The sequence below is a fragment of the Oncorhynchus mykiss genome, chromosome 3, assembly GCF_013265735.2.
Source record: "Oncorhynchus mykiss isolate Arlee chromosome 3, USDA_OmykA_1.1, whole genome shotgun sequence".
NCBI classification, from domain to species: Eukaryota; Metazoa; Chordata; class Actinopteri; order Salmoniformes; family Salmonidae; genus Oncorhynchus; species Oncorhynchus mykiss.
The window spans coordinates 75,164,735-75,170,734 of record NC_048567.1 but is presented as its reverse complement, the minus strand read 5'-3'; positions in this window follow the sequence as shown (position 1 = coordinate 75,170,734).

The following is a 6,000-nucleotide window of genomic DNA, read 5'->3' as shown; positions in this document are numbered from 1 at the left end:
TTGCTGCTGGGGATTCTCTGATCCACCTCTACGTAGACAACACCATTCTGTATACTTCTTGCCCTTTTTTGGACACTGTGTTAACAAACCCCCAGACGAGCTTCAATGCCATACAACACTCTTTCCGTGGCCTCCAACTGCTCTTACGTTAAATGCTAGTAAAAGTTAATGCATGCTCTTCAACTGATCGACGCCTGCACCCGTCTGCCTGACTAGCATCAATACACTGGACGGTTAGACATCTACAAATACCTAGGTGTCTGGTTAGACTGTAAACTCTCCTTCCAGACTCACATTAAGCATCTCCAATCCAAAATTAAATCTACATTCAGCTTCCTATTTTGCAACAATGCCTCCTTCACTCATGCTGCTAAACATACCCTGGTAGAACTGACTATCCTACCAATCCTTGACTTTGGCGAAGTCATTTACAAAATAGCCTCCAACACTCTACTCAGCAAATTAGATGTAGTCTATCACAGTGCCATCCGTTCTGTCACCAAATGTCACGTCCTGACCGTAGAGATCTTTTTATTCTCCATGTTTGGTTGGTCAGGGTATGACTCGGGAGGGAAACTCTATGTTCTTTGTTTCTATGTTTTGGCCTAGTATAGTTCTCAATCAGGGACAGCTGTCTTTCGTTGTCTCTGATTGGGAATCATACTTAGGCAGCCTTTTCCCCTTTTGTATTTGTGGGTAGTTGTCTTTGTTAGTGGCATTATAGCCTAAGTAAGCTTCACGGTCGTTTTCTTGTTCTTTGTTTTGTTGGCGACATTTACCAATAAAAGAAATGTACGCTCACCATGCTGCACTTTGGTCCGGTAATTTCCACGACGACAGCGATCGTGTTGGAATGTTGGCTGGCCCTTGCTTCATACTCGTCGCCTAACCCACTGGCTCCAGGTCATCTATAAGTCTTTGCTAGGTAAAGCCCCGCCTTATCTCAGCTCACTGGTTACCATAGCAACACTCACCTATAGCACGCGCTCCAGCAGGTTTATTTCACTAGTCATCCCCAAAGCCAACTCTTAATTTGGCCACCTTTCCTTCCAGTTATCTGCTGCCAATGACTGGAACGAATTGCAAAAATCAATATATCTCCCTCACTAACTTTAAGCATCAGCTGTCAAAGCAGCTTACCGATCACTGCGCTTGTACACAGCCAGTCTGTAAATAGCCCACCCAACTACCTCATCCCCATATTGTTATTTATTTTTGCTCATTTGCACCCATCATCTGCACATCTATCACTCCAGTGTTAATGTTAATTGTAATTATTTTGCCTTTATGGCCAATTTATTGCCTTACCTCCCTAATCTTACTACATTTGCACACACTGTACATGGATTATTCTATTGTATTATTGACTGAGCGTTTGTTTACTCCATGTGTAACTCTGTGTTGTTGTTTACTCCATGTGTAACTGTGTGTTGTTGTTTTTTGTTGAAACTGCTTTGCTTGATCTTGGCCAGGTCGCAGTTGTAAATGAGAACTTGTTCTCAACTGGCCTACCTGGTTAAATAAAGGTGTTCTCAACTAGCCTACCTGGTTAAATAAAGGTGTTCTCAACTGGCCTACCTGGTTAAATAAAGGTGTTCTCAACTGGCCTACCTGGTTAAATAGAGGTGTTCTCAACTGGCCTACCTGGTTAAATAAAGGTGTTCTCAACTGGCCTACCTGGTTAAATAAAGGTGTTCTCAACTGGCCTACCTGGTTAAATAAAGGTGTTCTCAACTGGCCTACCTGGTTAAATAGAGGTGTTCTCAACTGGCCTACCTGGTTAAATAAAGGTGTTCTCAACTGGCCTACCTGGTTAAATAAAGGTGTTCTCAACTGGCCTACCTGGTTAAATAAAGGTGTTCTCAACTGGCCTACCTGGTTAAATAGAGGTGAAATAAAATATAATAATACAAAAATATATTGTTGTTGGCGATAGAGAACTATCTTCACTGTAAATCAGGTTGATTGCTGTTTGTGTCTGAAATTAGGTTTGAGTTTTTTTGTCTGCTAAGGAAATTGACCTTTTAGCAAACATAACTTGTTACACATGCTCAAGGGTGCAACACTTTAAGACACTTTAACATGATAAAGGCTAATCTGAAACATTGGCTATATAGGTCCGTGTGTGTATGGTTGCTAATGAATGCTAGATATTCATGTATTCATGTATTCATTATTTAACCAGGAAAGAATCTTGGGCGTTAAAAACATATTTTGCAAGTCAAACTGTGTGTGTGTGTGTGTGGTTGGATCTATTGCAAAATTTCCCCTTGAGATTTGCCTCATGTGTCCGGTCGGTGGTTTGTCATGTGTACCAGGTCACTCTCAGGTCACCTTCTAATATTATCTCTGCCTCACAAGCTCCGTTCCAGCATCCACACTAACCACTGAGAATAGAATAACGTTTTGGAAAAACATTGTAATAAACAATGTATATTGTGTGTGTGCAGCCTATCCCTCATTAGGGAGATCAGGTCTAAGGCATGAAGATGTTTGTTAGCTTATTCCCAAGTTGACTGTGTTGAGTTGAGTCAGTGTAGCGGTAAGACAGACGAGACAGCTACGTCCAGCACGATCAGCGGAACCAATGGTTTCGGTCAAGCCCTGTGACATCATCAGTTTCCTCTACATTGCATCACAGTGACATCATCATCCCAGGCCAACGCTTCGCCCACGTGAGACATCTCTCAAGAGGGCAAAATAGTTGAAAGGTCATGCTACTGTGTTGTGACGGGCGTCGTGGGTTTCTCTCATACTCTCCCAATGAGAGGCAACAAAATCCTGCTAAACTTGAATGTTCCCTTTCACCTCAGTTTCAAGTGATATGAGTTTTTCCAAAATGACTGAGTGTTCAGAATCCCGTCTAGCACCTTCCATTCAGCTGAAGATACTGTACACACACAGCAAAACAACCCCCCCCCCCCCCCCACACACACACACACACACACATTTTGACCTTGCTGTGACACATGCTGGACTGAGTGTGTGTGTGTGTGTGTGTGTGTGTGTGTGTGTGTGTGTGTGTGTGTGTGTGTGTGTGTGTGTGTGTGTGTGTGTGTGTGTGTGTGTGTGTGTGTGTGTGTGTGTGTGTGTGTGTGTGTGTGTGCGTGTGTGTGTGTGTGTGTGTGTGATGTCATGGGAGTCTTGGGCTTGTGTGAAATCATTTTGGAGATGTGGGTGTATAATGGGTTCCCATCATGTATTCTCCATCCCTTCCTATGCTGACTAAGATCCATACGAAGACAAATGCGAGGTGGGTATTTGGACATGTACAGGCCAAAAGAAGCTGCAGTTGTCTGCATCATATTTTCTTTATTGCAGAGTGAGTCATGAAAGTCACAGGGTTATTTTGTTAGGTCATAGGTCATCAAATGTATAAAACAATTAATGTTATTCTAAATAATAATGAATGTGAAACTTCGGAAAGTTTACGAACTTCAGATTATTTAAAACTGACTGCCCTGGACCATAGAGAACTGTATTTAAAACTGACTAACCTGGCCCATAGAGAACTGTATTTAAAACGGACTAACCTGGCCCATAGAGAACAGTATTTAAAACTGACTAACCTGGCCCATAGAGAACTGTATTTAAAACTGACTAACCTGGCCCATAGAGAACTGTATTTAAAACTGACTAACCTGGCCCATAGAGAACTGTATTTAAAACTGACTAACCTGGTCCATAGAGAACTGTATTTAAAACTGACTAACCTGGCCCATAGAGAACTATATTTAAAACTGACTAACCTGGCCCATAGAGAACTGTATTTAAAACTGACTAACCTGGCCCATAGAGAACTGTATTTAAAACGGACTAACCTGGCCCATAGAGAACAGTATTTAAAACTGACTAACCTGGCCCATAGAGAACTGTATTTAAAACTGACTAACCTGGCCCATAGAGAACTGTATTTAAAACGGACTAACCTGGCCCATAGAGAACTGTATTTAAAACTGACTGCCCTGGCCCATAGAGAACTGTCTTGAAAACTGACTAACCTGGCCCATAGAGAACTGTATTTAAAACTGACTAACCTGGCCCATAGAGAACTGTATTTAAAACTGACTAACCTGGCCCATAGAGAACTGTATTTAAAACTGACTAACCTGGTCCATAGAGAACTGTATTTAAAACTGACTAACCTGGCCCATAGAGAACTGTATTTAAAACTGACTAACCTGGCCCATAGAGAACTGTATTTAAAACTAACTAACCTGGCCCATAGAGAACTGTATTTAAAACTGACTAACCAGTTTTCTATGGGCCAGGTTAGTCAGTTTTAAATAATGTTCTCTATGGTGATATATTGTGTGAATAAAGAGAAAAAAAAGCCTTTTGTTATTATCTGGCGTTAGTGAGGAGCCGAAACCTAAACTTTAGGATCCAACTGTAGAGTGCCAAATACACGCCGATTGCAAAACGCTTTTGGGAACATTTGCAGACAGTTAACTTTGATCTACTGAGTCACAAAGGACAATTTTGGAGTTTAATTGAATAATAGAAAAGATGTGAAATGGAGAGTTGAAAATGAAGAGAACGGAGGGCCAGAATAATAGTCTAATGTTTGGGAAAGATTTGGTCATGTGGTAAAAGAGGACGATAGCTGTGTCAAATCAAACCTTACAGTGAAATGCTTACTTACAAGCCCTTAACCAACAATGCAGTTTTAAGAAAAATACCTTAAAAAAAGAAATAAAAGTAATCAAATAATTTAAGAGCAGCGATAAAATAACAATAACGAGGCTATATACAGGGGGTACCGGTACAGAGTCAAAGTGCAGGGGCACCTGTTAGTCAAGGTAATTGAGGTAATATGTACATGTAGGTAGAGTTATTAAAGTGACAAGGCATAGATAATAACTGAGTAGCAGCAGTGTAAAAGAGGGGGGAGGGGAAAATACAAAAAGTCTGGGTAGCCATTTGATTTGATGTTCAGGAGTCTTATGGCTTGGGGTTAGAAGCTGTTGAGAAGCCTCTTGGACCTAGACTTGTTCATCCAGTACTGCTTGCCGTGCGGTAGCAGAGAGAACAGTCTATGACTAGGATGGCTGGTGTCTTTGACAATATTTAGGGCCTTCCTCTGACACCGCCTGGTATAGAGGTCCTGGATGGCAGGAAGTTTGGCCCCAGTGATGTTCTGGGCCGTACGCACTACCCTCTGTAGTGCCTTGTGGTCGGAGGCCGGGCAGTTGCCGTACCAGGCAGTGATGCAACCCATCAGGATGCTCTCAATGTTGCAGCTGTAGAACCTTTTGAGGATCTGAGGAACCATGCCAAACCTTTTCAGTCTCCTGAGGGGGAACAGGTTTTGTCGTGCCCTCTTCACTACTGTCTTGGTGTGCTTGGACCATGTTAGTTTGTTGGTGATGTGGATGCCAAGGAACTTGAAGCTCTCAACCTGCTCCACTACAGTCCCATCGATGAGAATGGGGGCGTGCTCCGTCCTCCTTTTCCTGTAGTCCACAATCATCTCCATTGTCTTGATCACGTCGAGGGAGAGGTTGTTGTCCTTGCACCCCACGGTCAGGTCTTTAACCTCCTCCCTATAGGCTGTCTCGTCGATGTCAGTCTATCTTGACGGCTAAATCAGCCATTGGCTAGGCCTTCAGAAGCTAGGCATAATGTTGGACTGAAAGTGGTTTCAACCAGTCACGTTTTTGTATTGTAACAGGTGGACACATTTTTACAAAAACGTATGGAAACCTCTGTCTCCTCGAAGGCCAAAAGATCACTGCGCAATAGTGAGCAGGATTTTTCTAACGGTCTAGTTAGCTAGGTTTTGTTGTAGACTAGTTTGCAGTGTGTTAGGTAACAGGTGTTATCGAAGAGGATGTTGTGGCTAATTTGTTAGCTTCACTCTTTTCAAGATTAACTTTGAACATGAAGATAAGTTTAAAATTATCATCATCTGGTGAGTAGAACAGTATTTTTGTATTGCAGCTTGCTTGCTGTTGTTAGCTATCTTTTTGAAAATAACTTCTGTGTGAAACATTGTTG